Below are 15,714 nucleotides of genomic sequence, written 5' to 3'. Positions count from 1 at the left end.
TTATATTACAGTATTCCACATGTCATGTAGGCTTTGTTCAGTTTTTCTTCTTTTTGTCTTTTGTTTATTTGTTTGTTTGACTGGGTTATTTCAAAGGATCTGCTTTGAAATTAAAAAAATCTTCCCTCTGTTGCATAGAATTTCCTGATCGCCATTGCTCCATTTGAATGTCACTTCCTGGTTATGGTTTTTAAATAAAATTTGAAGTAAAGTTGCTCAATTATTACATAAATTAAAGAGCTAAAACCATTTAAGAGTGCAGCAAAATCGAAACTGCACAAATAAGCATGCTCTTGCACACACACGTCCCCAATCATATAAAAGAATCACAAAGTATTATATAATAAGTGGCACAGGTATGAATGGAAAGGCCTGGGTTTAGATACAGAGAGGATTGTTTGGAAACATAATGAGAGGTAACCCAGGGACAGTGAAATTTGTGCCTCATACCAGAGGCTGCAGCATCAAACCCCTTCACAGGCATCTCTACTTATTTTCTTTGTGGGACTCTCAGAGGCAGTGCTGACCCTTTTCCAGATGTAACATAATCTTTTCTTCCTCCACAGGAAAAAATAAAACAAAACAGCAAAGCTACAACAAATCAAAAAAATCCACTACCAATAACAACAAAAACTATATGAAGGTCCTGAGCGACTCTGACTACAGGATGGTTTCTGAGAAATATCTTTATGTTTACTACTCTTCAGCTGGCTCAGTTTTACAATTTTTAGTCTTGTCTGCTTTCACACTCTTTGTATTATTCAACCAAGATTTATTCTTAAATGATAATTTGGCTAGGCAGACCATGGTGGGAGCTTATGGTTTCTGACTTCTAGCCCTGTGGCCTCTTTACAGAACTACGCTAATTAGTGATTTATAACAACAACACTACAGTGGTATAAATTATTTTATAAAACAAAAAATATCATACCATAATATGTTTAATCAATCACTAAAAATGTTGACTTTTTCTATTTAAAATTCATGCATTTCAAGATTACTTCTTGTCCAAAATGATACACATATTTAAAATCTGATTGCCCTACCTACATTTTTAGGGAAGGTATAAATATAAAATAAAAACAACCCCACCTGGCCATGGTGCCACCAGTTTTAACTGTAGAGGCAGCACTGTTCAACACAAACATGAACATCCTTGGCATATTATTCTGACAGTGTGCTTGAAAATGATTCACAAAAACACACACAAATCTACCTCCATCTTTTCCATACTGCATAATATTTTTCAGTGTGGATTCCCCAGGATGCAGTTAACCAATGCCCTATTGAGGAGATTTGTTTTCACATTTTTGCTAGAAAAATGCTAATTTTTTTTTTGACAGAGTCTCATTCTTGCCTAGGCTGGAGTGCAGTGGTGTGATCTCGGCTCACTGCAAGCTCCACCTCCCAGGTTCACGACATTCTCCTACCTCAGCCTCCTGAGTAGCTGGGACTACAGGTGCCCGCCACCATGCCCGGCTAATTTTCTTTTCTTTTTTTCTTTTTTGTATTTTTAGTAGAGATGGGGTTTCACCGTGTTAGCCAGGATGGTCTCGATCTCTTGACTTCATGATCCACCAGCCTCAGCCTCCCAAAGTCCAAAGTGCTGGTATTACAGGCGTGAGCCACCACACCCGGCCTACAGTAAGTATCTTTGAACAGGCCTCTCTGCATACTTGGAAGCCTAGGAGCAGAATGTACACTGATGGACATTTGGGTTGATTCCAAGTCTTTGCTATTGTGAATAGTGCCGCAATAAACATACGTGTGCATGTGTCTTTGTAGCAGCATAATTTATAATCCTTTGGGTATATACCCAGTAATGGGATGGCTGGGTCATATGGTACATCTAGTTCTAGATCCTTGAGGAATCGCCATACTGTTTTCCATAATGGTTGAACTAGTTTACAATCCCACCAACAGTGTAAAAGTGTTCCTATTTCTCCACATCCTCTCCAGCACCTGTTGTTTCCTGACTTTTTAATGATCGCCATTCTAACTGGTGTGAGATGGTATCTCATTGTGGTTTTGATTTGCATTTCTCTGATGGCCAGTGATGATGAGCATTTTTTCATGTGTCTGTTGGCTGTATGAATGTCTTCTTTTGAGAAATGTCTGTTCATATCCTTTGCCCACTTTTTGATGGGGTTGTTTGTTTTTTTCTTGTAAATTTGTTTGACTTCTTTGTAGGTTCTGGATATTAGCCCTTTGTCAGATGAGTAGATTGCAAAAATTTTCTCCCATTCTGTAGGTTGCCTGTTCACTCTGATGGTAGTTTCTTTTGCTGTGCAGAAGCTCTTTAGTTTAATGAGATCCCATTTGTCAATTTTGGCTTTTGCTGCCGTTGCTTTTGGTGTTTTAGACATGAAGTCTTTGCCCATGCCTATGTCCTGAATGGTACTACCTAGGTTTTCCTCTAGGATTTTTATGGTATTAGGTCTAACATTTAAGTCTCTAATCCATCTTGAATTAATTTTCGTATAAGGAAAATTATGCTGCTATAAAGACACACGCACTCGTATGTTTATTGCAGCACTATTCACAATAGCAAAGACTTGGAATCAACCCAAATGTCCATCAGTGACAGATTGGATTAAGAAAATGTGGCACATATATACCATGGAATACTATGCAGCCATCAAAAAGGATGAGTTTGTGTCCTTTGTAGGGACATGGATGCAGCTGGAAACCATCATTCTTAGCAATCTATCACAAGAACAGAAAACCAAACACCGCATGTTCTCACTCATAGGTGGGAACTGAACAATGAGATCACTTGGACTCAGGAAGGGGAACATCTCACACAGGGGCCTGTCATGGGGAGGGGGGAGGGGGGAGGGATTGCATTGGGAGTTATACCTGATGTAAATGACAAGTTGATGGGTGCAGCACACCAACATGGCACAAGTATACATATGTAACAAACCTGCACGTTATGCACATGTACCCTACAACTTAAAGTATAATAATAATAAATAAATAAATAAATAAAATAAATAAAATAAAAATAAAAAAATAAAACAGAGTAGAGCAGCTACTTGGAAAGATAAACATTCATGTATTCTGTGAGGAAAGCATTGCACTTTTAGATTTGAAGTCAAGACAAAGGAGAGCCTATAAAATCATGGTCATAGCAGCTTTAATTGTAAAAGCCAAAAGCCCGTATGACAATTAACAAAAATAGATTAACTGTGGTACATTCATTTTATAGAATATTACTCAGCAATAAACTGAATGAACTATTCACACACGTTGCAAAAGAGAATCTCAATTACATTGTATGAAAGAAATCAGACAAGAGTTAAATACATTCAGATTCTAGAGGACGCAAATCATTCAATAGTAAAAGAAAGTAAAGCAATGGTTTCTTGGGGGTGTAGGGCTAGGGAGGATAGAGAAGGAGCCATTTTAAAGGTATACAGGGTAATTCTGGGGTAATGAATACGTTCCTTATTGTGATTGTTGTGACTGTTTTACTTGTGTGTGTGTATATATATATTTCTAATTTTATAAAATGGTATACATCAGATCTATAGTTCACAGTATGTCAGCTGTATTCCAATAAAACATTAAAATAATGTATTTCATATGAAAAAATCTAGATTTTCCATTTACTTTAGAAAATAAAAGAATTAGCTAAGCCCATATTCATTCCACCGTCTTTGTTCTCAACATTAGCAGCAGAGACTAGAAAGCAATGAGGGCCATTTCCACCTGAGTCATCAGACCTGCTGTGCCACCAATGCCACTGCACTGAGTGGTGGAAGCTATGTTCCCTCCACCCCCATTTTCTTGCCTCTGCAGCAACGCACCGAGGTGAATAGTCCATCCGTACAGGCTGCAGTAATCCGCAAAAGCCTTAGATTATTTGCTCTGCCAATAAGATTGAGTGTAGGAGAGGTGCTGGTTTGGAGGTCCCGAGAACTTCTGCAAAACCCTCATCTTGTGGAACCATGTTTATGGGAACATCTGTAGATGCACCTTCAGGATAGGCACCCTTACTCCAGTTTTCTATAGCCCAAGCTCCCTATTAACACTCCCAGCGTTTCTGTACAAAATATGATTTCCATCTGCACCCTGTAGGTCTTGTAGTCAATGAGCTCAGGCCATTCATGATTCTCTCCAAGGACTGGAAAGGCAGAATAGAGGTCTGCATGAGAACACGAGGGTTACTGATCAAACCCTGGAGAACTTCAGCCACAAGCCCTGATAGCAACCAACATGGTAAAGTCCATGAACAGGCCAAAAATGGCAACACAGCTCCAGAGCTTCGGACATACCTAGCACGCGTAGAAAATCTTTCCATGTGGGTAACTGCATGAATAGGATTCATCATCTGCCCAATATCTCTGAAATGAAGATAAATTCCAGATCTTCTCTCTGTTGTTAAGTCCTGTTGCTGGGCAAAAGAAGAGAGAACATTCTCTCCAGTAGAAGGTCTCTCACCAGTGGGAACTTTCTGGTGCTGAAGAAGTCAGGTCTTTGTCTGAAGGCTTTCCCATATTTGCTGCCTTTTAAAAGCCTCTCTATTATTAGATTGCTGCAAACATAATGGGGGGTTTTATCATTAAAAGTAATGGCAAAAACCACCATTACGTTTGCACCAACCTAATAGGTTGTGAAGTTTCTGGTGCTGAACAGATTAGACCTTTAGCTGAATGCTGTGCCACATTCATGGTGCTCCTGAGGGCTTTAGCTATTTTGAACTTGTATCTATTTTTGTTGGCAGATGAGCCAGAAGTTGGTACTGAAAACTTCCCCACATTCACTGCACTTGTAAGTGCACATCCACCCATGTGAACTCTTCAATGCTTAATGAGATGTTTAAAGAATTTCCCACATTTGTTGTCCCCGTATGACCTTACTCCACGGTGGATTCTCCCATGTTTATGAAAGAATTTCCCACTTTTTCTGCAGTCCTAAGACCTTTTTCCTGTGTGGATTCTCTGGTGCTGAACAAGTATGAATTTGTGGCCAGAAGCTTGCATATGTTCACTGCACTCGTCATACCTTTGTACAGTGGGAAAGGCCGTCACATACTCAGTGCCCCTGTGTGACTTTCCCCTGTTGTGAGTGACTCGATAGCAGAGAAAGCCTGAGCTGGCAAGAAAGTCCTTTCCAGCCCCCACATGCGAGAGGATTACTCTGACTTGTGGTCTCTGCAGCCCTTTACAAACAGTGTCCTGCTCTCTTCACCTCCAATGGGCTCCCCTTCCTTCCGCTGCACCTGTTGCTGGTTGAAGGTTTGCCTTGAACCGGAGTCATCTTCCACATGACCTACACAAGCATGGTTTTTGCATGGCAGGTGTTGGTACTACCCTTGCCTTGGTATTTATGGTATCAGAAGCTCATTCTAAAGAAACACTGTGTTCACAACATAGTATTCTAGTCCTCTGTTCCTAGCAAAAAAAAAACTTCTGTGTAAGTGCCTTTCAGCAGAGCCTTGGCTGCTGGTAATGCATGACAGCTGTGCATTAGGAAGAGTCCAGGTTCAGAAAACTGATTGCAACACTGCACAGGACCCCTGTGACTTCCACTATGGCTGGAGTCATGTCAACTCTGTCAGGCACGCAGATTTCTTCTCTATGTAGTACCTTGAAGATGTATTCAGCAAATACTTTAGGACAAGTGACTCTTCACCATCCTGCCCGTTACCCAACAGGTAGCCTAGCTGTGACTTGAGAACAGGACACCATCGTGAGATCTGCACACCACAGATATCCAGCCTCACCCCCACCTAACAGTGTCCTCTGGGTCAGGTGAAGCTGTCCCTACTTTTGTGTGAAGATGGCAGTCACACTCTAAATGGTCACAGACCTGGCCCTGTGGTATGTGTGGAGAGAGCTAGTCAGGAGGCAGCAACCTAGGATTCCCGAGGGCTCAGCCCAGTGCTGTCCCGGGCCTAAAAAGGCTCTGAGTCAGGTCCCATTGTAACCACCCAATGGGTTATTTTTGTTTGCTGCTCAAATAGTGCCAATTTATCAAAAGATGGGTGATATGGTTTGGTTGTGTCCCCACCCAAATCTCATCTTGAATTGTAGCTCCCACAATTCCTATGTTTCATGGAAAGGACTTGGTGGGAGGTAACTGAATCAGGTGGACAGGTCTTTCCTGTGCTGTTCTCATGATAGTGAATAAGTCTTACAAGATCTAATCATTTTAGAAAGGGGAGTTTCCCTGCACAAGCTCTCTTCTCTTGTCTGCTGCCATGTGAGACGTGCTTTTCACCTTCTGCCATGATTGTGAGGCCCCCCCCAGCCACATGAAATTGTGAGTCCATTAAAGCTCTTTCTTTTGTAAATGGCCTAGTGTGTGGTATGACTTTATCAGCACCGTGAAAACAGACTAATACAAGGGGAATTGCAATAGAGAAAGAGCTTAATACACATAGAGTTGGCCAAAAGGGAGACTGTAATTTTATTATTACTCAGATCGGCCTCCCTTACAATTTGGAGGCTGGGTTTTTTAAAAGATAGTTTGGCCCGCAGGGGGCAAGGGAGTGGGGAATGCTCATTGGTTGGTTTGGGAGGAGATCACAGAGAATCAAAGCTGTCTTCTTGCTCTGAGTCAGTTCCTGGGTGGGCTCCACAAGACTAGATGAGCCAGTTTACAAGTCTGGGTAGTGCCAGCTGACTCATCAGAATGCAGGGTCTGAAAAAATCTCAAACACCAATCTTAGGTCTTACAATACTGATGCTATCCATAGGAGCATTGGGGAGGCTAGGAATCTTATGGCCTCTGGCTGCATGACTCCTGAATCATAATTTCTAATCTTGCAGCTAATTTATTAGTTTCACAAAGGCAGTCTCGTCCCCAGGCAAGGAGGAGGTTTGTTTCAGGGTGGGGCTGTTATCACCGTTGTTTTGAAGCTAAACTATAAACTAAATTCCTCCCAAAGTTAGTTTGACCTACTCTCAGGAATAAACAAGGGCAGCTTGGAGGTTAAAGGCAAGACGGAGTTGGTTATGTCAGACCTCTTTTACTGTCATAATTTCCTCATAATCTTTGCAAAAGCGATTTCACCATTCTCCAATTGTCCTTCCCTGCTTGGCCATGGAGCTGCGTGGTTCCAGCAACTACACAGACAGACAACCCCACGCAATAGCTGAAAGCCTGAAAAAACCAAATGCCCTGCAAAAATGGTATGCCCAAAATGGTGTTGCCGGAAGTCCTGCCCCCACCCATGGAGCCACAGAAAATGCCCTTTTCCTGTAGCATATATATATTTTTAATTTTAAAGACTTTGTGCATTTGTGGCAACTTCATGATTACACGTAAGATTTTTCAACTTGAAATAAAAATATAAAGAGAGTTGGATCTCCAAGCTAACATGATTTATCTGGGAATAAATGAAGAAATAGGACTGAAGTCTAGTACATATGCACAGTCTGGGTTGGTCTGTGGCTTGTCCTTAGAACAAAGGAAGGTTAGGATTTTATTGGAGAGAGAGGGGGTTACACATTTGGAAGAAAGCCTATTGCCACCGGCAGCATCTTACAAGAGTTGATTGGCAAGGGTCAAGAGTTGTTAGGTAGGACTTTCAATGTTGGCATTATAAGGTCCTTGTAGTCCTGCACTGGGTTTGTGACATTACGTGCCAGGCAAGTGTTCTTGCATGAGTGGCTAGCTGTCCTTGTGCTGCTAGCTGTCTTTGTGTGACTCAGGTAGTAAGCTGCTGTTTGGAAACATGTCTCGAGCTAGTTCCTGTTATCGGGCAAAGTGTGTGTGTGTGTGTGTGTGTGTGTGGGTGGGGGTGGGGGTGTGTGTGTGTGTGTGAGACAGAGAGAGAGAGACAGGGAGAGCTCTCTCTTCATGGTCTTCCTCAGTTCCATTTGCCAGAGTTTGACACGAGTGACTGTATTTTGAATCTTACAACTTTTACAGATTACATATATTTTAAGAAAGTTCCTACTTAAGCTAGACGAGCTTTCTCTTTAAGAGGTCCTGTGACAATTCGTAAATTTAATGTTTGCATTTAAATCTTACTTGCTTATTATGAGCATTGTTTCAAACAGAGCCTACATAATATTCTTAATTAATCTTTTACTTACCTGAGATTTTCCAAAGAATTTTAATGTGTTGCCTTTTCCATGTCCTTATCATCTGCAACCTATACCTTATAATTATTTTTCTTTTTCTTTTTATGGGGGTCTAAAGAAAGGCAAATTGTCCAATACATTTATGTGCCTATAATAACATCTTGGTTAAGGACAGACCACACAGATGAGGGTGGTCCCACAAAATTATAATTCCATGTTTTTACTGTACCTTTTCTATGGTTGCATGCACAAATACCATGTGTTACAATTGCTTATAGTACTCAGTCACATCCAGTACAGGTTTGGAACCTAGAAACAAAATAGACTTTTCCATATAGCCAATGTGTGTAGTAGGCTGTGCCATCTAGATTTTCATAACTATGCTCTGTGATGTTTGCACAAGGACAACATTGCCTAAAGACACATTTCTCAGAATGCATCCCCATCATTAAATGACCCCTGACTATATAGTATGATTTACCCAAAATGAATCAATGGTCAGCTAAAACTAAGATTTTTCAAAAATTTTATTAAGTTGTTCAAGCTCAACTAATCTCCCCACCAAGAAAAGGGTGTTGTATACCTTTCTTTAAGGAACTGCAGTGGTTTTTGTAAAACAGCACTTTTCGCAAAAACAGTTTCATTCCAAAATGGTTAAACCAGTGGTCCTCTACACAACGTACCTTGGGGGGGACCCCCTGCTTCAGCTGCAGTGACTTACTAACTAATGATTCTTCCATGCTGAGAAAGGAGGTGAAGAATCAAAATTCCCAGAGGACATACGCAGTTTGAACCCCCACCTGGCTCTGATATAAATTCCCAAGAGATATCCCCATCTCCCCCATTTCTTATCCTTGCGAAAATCAACAGTTTGCACATTCATTAGGCAAATATATATTGCTCTCCTAATTTTCCCATACACATATAAAAATGAAGAAGATTCGACCAGGCGTGGCGGCTCATACCTGTAATCCCAGCACTTGGGGAGGCTGAGGCTGGTAGATCACAAGGTCAAGAGATCAAGACTACCCTGGCCAACATGGTGAAACCCCATCTCTACTAAAAATACAAAAATTAGCTGGGCTTGGTGGCGTGCGCCTGTAGTTCCAGCTACTCGGGAGGCTGAGGCAGAAGAATTGCTTGAACCCTGGAGGCAGAGGTTCCAGAAGAAGAAGATTCATCTGAGCTCTCCAGTTGCTCAGGCTACCATTAGAGGATGAGAGGTTAAAAACCATATGTTGCCTTAGGCCAGGCACGGTGGCTTATGCCTGTAATCACAGCACTTTGGGAGGCCAAGATGGGCAGATCACGAGGTCAAGAGAGCAAGACCAGCCTGGTCAAGATGGTGAAACCCCATTTCTACTAAAAACATAAAAATTAGCCTGGCGTGGTGGCAGGCACCTGTATTCCCAGCTACTCTGGAGGCTGAGGCAAAGAATTGCTTGAACCCAGGAGGCAGAGGTAACAGTGAGCTGAGATAGCGCCACTGCACTCCAGCCTGGGTGACAGAGTGAGACTTCATTTAAAAAAAAAAAAAAGACATATCTATATATATATATATTGCCCTAGCATATAATCGGTGTGACCAACAGAAATGTATGAAGTGTGAGCTGAGCAAAGATTTGTTGGAGGCAGTACTAGATGTTCCATGGTGCCAGGTATCTGAACAATATTGGTCTATACCAATTTTCCCAGAGTGATTATTAAATAGTTATTAATAATGTCCCTTTCACAAGTGTCCTGATTAGTAAAATTAATTGTACGGTCACCTTATCCATAATAGAGAAGATTCTTACCTTTAATTTCAGACAGATCCTGCTTTGAACCCCTACTATTTTACTCACTCGATACGGAACCTTGAGCCAGCGATTGAACTAGGCCTCGTGTATGGCAGAGGCATCCGACAGCCATAAGCGAAGCATATCTCAAGAACGATTCCATGGTCTAAGAAGAGTATTTGTTCAAAGTTCTTAGCTAAGGAATCCAGGACTGGCCAACATGGAGCTTCACTCCTTATCTATAAAGAAATACAAACCCTTGACCCATCCCTTGGAACACAGGCCATGCAGGGGATCAAGGTTCTTTGTTTTGGGTTAAATGAAGGTGCTAGGTGGAGGATGCCATGTGAAAATGTTATATACACTGAATGCTTTAAACCAACAACAATGGTGTTCCTGTCCAGCCCACCACCGTTAGACTGCCCTGTATGGAAGTACCCCCATTAAAACCTGTCTCTCATCCGCCGGGTCCCTTCTTTGGCCTCTAGGACACAGTGTTATGACTACTGGAGTCAATAGGCAGTCTGGCATGACACTTCCATTTTCTGATCTTAAAATGAAATAACATACGTGCCTCATATGATTGTTATAAATGATCAATGAGATGGTATAAAACTTCCTTAAGTTTATCGTATGATATCTTCCGTATTAATAAGTGGTAGCAGTTTTATGAAAGAACATTATAGATATCCACAGAAGTAACTTTTACACATTTTATGTATTAAAGTTAGTGAATAACAAGATGGGTAGCATAAACGCCAAAAATATAAATCTATTCACTGTCCTCAAATTTATATTTGTTTAGAGTTCTTACTTTTATATAAAATCTGGTAGATATTCAAAGCAAGCTCTAGGAAAAGTCAGGGCTTCTAAAAATTCAGTACTTCAATTTCTCCAAAATAGTTTTCACGTTATTAGCAGTAACTTATACCATTATAGTAAATTATAATATAAGAGAAAAAGAAGGATCTATGTCTTATTTTATTTTTACCTTTGCCCTCAATATCACCAGGTATGCTGTAATTACTCAATTAATTTTTAAATAAATTAACTCAGATAATTGAGACCAAAAGATCAAATATGTACGCGAGAAAAACTTTCTAAGTACAACACTCATAAGCCTCATCTCAAGTATAAGACACCTCCACATCCCCTCACAGTACTGCCTATCCCAATCTCCTCCCACTCTTACACTCATGGGATTAAGTGTTGCTAGAAAAAAATATTCATAAAGGCTCATATTGTTAATTACTATTCATCCAGGTATCGTTAGGGGTTGCATGTGCTATGCTTCCTCAGCACCTTACGAGCCTTTAATACAGCCCTTTCACATTGCATTTTAAATGTTCATGCTTCCTTCTGAGTATCATGTTATAAACTCCTTGAAGAATGGCATTAGGTTTGGTTCATACTTTTATGCCCAGCAAATACCACATTGTCAGTTCATCATAGGTGTGAAATAAAATACAAATGAATAAATGAAAAACTGTATCGATAATTGCTTAGTAACACTTGAAAGTGTGCCTTAAAAATTCAGATCGCAAGAAACATAGTATTCGAAGGGGCTTCATTAAGGATCCCTATTGTCTCCGTAAGATTTGTAGCCCCTCAGATGTCAATAGCGTGATCTGCCTATTGTAGGTTAAACTTCGTGGTAAAATGGTACACAATGGTCTGCTGAGCCTTGTAAAGTTGACTGTAAATGGACTTTTTGGCTGACTCAACTCTGTTCAGTGGCAGGACTGAGAAGGATCACCTCTAGCACGAACTGCTTTAACACTAATTATCAGACGTACACCAGATTAAATTCAGAATAGAGTGTCCAGGTCAGGCAATCTACTTAAACTTTAATAGAAGTTAATTATTCATTGATCAAACTCATTTATATCTAATTAAAGTTTTCCTGCATTAGAAGATACAGGGTAACATGGTCTATGTTCCACTCCTTCAAGGAGAGTACCTGATGCAAAAATAAATGGAAAATGGTGACATTTGTGTGATACAAATACACATTTGACAACTGAATTATCAACTTTAGACATAATCCATTTAGGTGATTTTACTATGTAAATATCGTTTCCAAAATATTTCCCGAATTGGGTAATTTTTGGAGCCAGAAGAACATAGCCTGTCAAGGAACGAAGGCTGTGTATGCTCAAATGAAATCTCAGGGTCTGAATTTTATGTAGGTAACTATTTCAGTTTCATGAAGCATAATTAATTGTGCTCTTCACCATAAATATTTACAACAATAAAAATCTAAAATCTTGAGGCTTAGTATGGAAATGCCATTTTATAATCTATTTTTACGCCATTCTTTCTGAAAGCCCACAAAATGGCAGGATTTTCTATGGAGTGGTAAAGACTGAATGCTTTTTGCTGGAAAAAGAACATATGTTTATTCTAAAAAAAGTTTCCTGTGCATTTTACTTTTACTGTCATCAGTTACAATATGGTGCTTGAAATATGTTGCTTTCTTTTATGGAGTGTTTTCTAATATTGAACATATTTCAAAGTTGTAGATTTTTGCTTTGAGGATATAATTTCTTATCTAAAGGAATATCTTGGAATTTTGTGTTCTTTTATGATAGCAAGATTGACAGTTTTATTTCCTAATACCATGCAACCTCAATTAAAACCACTGTGTAAAAATGTCTATTGCCATAATAACCTATTATAAATACATTTCATGTGAATCCTAAGTTTCCAAGGCTAAATGTTAAATCTCTCTTTAAATCCATAAAATGCTTTCCAACTTTGTTATCATTTTTATTCATCGTGATTACTATTAATCTAAGATTTGAGATGCAGTGTTCATGTTCAGTATACACAAAATGTCCCCACTCCTTGGACCTATAAATATGGTAAGTGGGTGTGCTTTACACACATACTTTGCTTTTTCTTGGGGAAAACAAAAGATTATTTCTTTAAATCAAATTTTTGGAAGGGATTTAGGCAGAACAGGACCTCCTCATGTTCACACATTACTGATTTGGGTATTTCATATATTTCATATAGTTTTCTAGAATTAAACTGCACTATAATTGTCTGTTTATGTTTGTCTTCCCACCAAATTGTAAGATGTGTGTTATACTTTTCTTTGCACCCAGAAACTAACAAAAAATCCTGTGCTTAAAAAGCTTTCAGTGTTTGTTCATTGAATAAGTAAAATAACAAATGAATGGATGGATGGATGGATGGATGGATGGATGGATGGATGGATGGATGGATGGATGGATAGATGGATGGATGAATGGATGGATGGATGGATGGATGGATGGATGGATGGACAGACAGATGGATGGATGGATGGATGAAGGGGCAGATGGATGGACGGATGGATGGATGGACAGACGGATGGATGGATGGATGGAAGGACAGATGGATGGACGGATGGATGGAGGGGCAGACGGATGAATACGTGCATGAAGTTTCCACAACATGCCACCTGATGCCATTTGAATGTTAACTGACAGATATTAGGCCATCCAGCCCTATTCCCTTTTTGAAGATAAGTGATGTCCTAAAATTAACTTTTAAAGGATGTGACTGTATGTGCTACTTGAAAACCTTCAGGGTATCTTCCGAAATCTTCCTTGAGCAACACAAAACACTTTCCCTGGAGGAGACAAGGGCCATTGTTGTTTCTCCTCATGAAGTTTTGTAATCTTGAAGACAAGCAACTTTCCTGTCCATAAGCACAAATTGCAATGCCAGAGTCATCAGCATGTTTTCGACGTTGGTATCGAAACACACCAGGACTGGCCAGATGAGGTTAATTACTTGAGGTTAAGAAAATGTCATATTGGGGTCTTTCAAATGCTTATGAGCCACATAAGAGAAATGATTTCAAATGCACACAGAAGAAGATGCAGATCAAATCAGTTAACTCTCAGGTAGCCAATCTATTGGTCTCAAATTGCTTCCGCTTATGGAGGGAGACTGCACTACCTTAATGCCTTTCCTATACAATTGTTTCTTCTTCACTGGACTGCAGATTTAAAAAAAAAAAAAAAAAAAGAGCTTTCAAATTGATACCAATGAGCCACAATCTGCCTTATTTTCTCAGCTCATTTTAAAGTTCCTTTTACCAGGGAACACAGACAACACCAACTTAGAATCCAGCCTGAGCTGCCACCCTGAAGAAGACAAGCAGGTAAAATGTACAGTATTTTTTCCCCTTTTGAAAGCTAATCAACCTTATTTTGAAATAGTTTCAGCTTCTCTAATAGGCAGCATTAGAGAAAATATTTCCTTTAAGGGCTTTTTAAAAGACAAAAAGCGTATGAATTTTTAATGATTTGGTAAAGAAAAGGAAAAGGATTTTCTTAACTAGAAAAGGATGAGATATTTAGGCTTTAAGGAAGAAAAGCAAGTGCATAATGGCATGAAGGCCCCATCCTATCACGAGAATTGGCAATCAGTGCCCAATTTTGGAAGAAGTAAAGGCACAATAATTGGCAGTCACTGCAGATATTTTTCTTTGCCAGCTAACATCTCATGTATCTTTCGTTAAATGGATTAAAGCCAGCTGCTGTACATCCAAAAACAGAACTTTTTCACACAGAGAAGGGGAATGGTAATAGAGATGTTTACTCAGTATAAAAGAGACATTCGCCACACTCGTGTTTATCGCTAACATTTAGAAAATGTTTTTTATTATTAAAATTAACTGAGATCGACCTTTCAGAAATTTTCAGATAATTAATGTATGAACACAAATACACTCTAACATGAGGCACAGTGGGAGGTGTCCAAAAAGCCCATCAGGTGGTGCCCACAGGCACATGTGAAGGGCTGAGCCCTGCTCCCATCAGACCCTGTGCAGTCGTAGATGAAGGTCAAGCTGCTGCAGCCACTGACTCTTCACTAAGGATCCTTCTGGACATCCAAGTCGTCCCTAAAAATACCAGCATCTCCACTTTTCAGGGCGTGAGGGTTTGGATTATATTTTCACTGATTCTTAAAACTTCTGTTGAGGCTGCTTTTTAGATAAGCTCTTTTTCTTTTTAGCTTGTTCCCCGGTTTTAAATAAATGTAGTGTTTGCATTCCCTATGTGTTCTCCACTCGCCCCCCCGGCATTCTTCCAAGTCCAGAATATTCCCTGTATGATATTCTTTGCTGGGAAATCCGTGGACATCTTTAAAATAGTTGTGGAAAAGGAGGATTTCACTGACGTTGTAGATGCTATAGGGTAAACTGGGCAAAATTGCTAAATAGTTTGCTGGTGTAGGTCAAACAGCCCTTTCAACAGCTAGAGATCATTATCCCTGTGAATTATCTGCTCTTCTTCCATTCCAGGTCATCTCATTCCATAAAGCAAAAAAGAAGTGAAACAGAAAATAACCCTATTGTGTCTTATGTCTTAAATGTGCTTTTAAAACAGCAGTACAGGACCGGGCGCGGTGGCTCACGCCTGTAATCCCAGCACTTTGGGAGGTTGAGGTGGATGGATCACGAGGTCAGGGGTTCAAGACCAGCCTGACCAACATGGTGAAACCCCATCTCTACTAAAAATACAAAAATTAGCTTGGCGTGGTGGCGAGCGCCTGTAATCCCAGCTACTCAGGAGGCTGAGGCAGGATAATTGCTTGAACCCGGAGGCAGGGGTTGCAGTGAGCCGAGATCGCGCCACTGCACTCCAACCTGGGCAAAAGAGCGAGACTCCATCTAAAAAATAAAAATAAAAAAATAAAAAATAAAACAACAGTACAGTTGGAAGCACATACTTCATATAGCCTAAAGTGGCCCTTTCACATCATCAAGGAAATCATATCATAGGTTTGGCTGTCACCCTGAATTAGACATAATTATACTGTTGTCTTCTGATAAACACCAAGTTTTAAATTATTTTAAATAACTTTTGGAGAACTGTCATGATATGGCAAGGTCACTA

Source organism: Macaca nemestrina, chromosome 5, assembly GCF_043159975.1.
Source record: "Macaca nemestrina isolate mMacNem1 chromosome 5, mMacNem.hap1, whole genome shotgun sequence".
Lineage (NCBI taxonomy): Eukaryota > Metazoa > Chordata > Mammalia > Primates > Cercopithecidae > Macaca > Macaca nemestrina.
The sequence above is the reverse complement of the archived record's forward strand: the minus strand, read 5'-3'. Positions refer to the sequence as shown.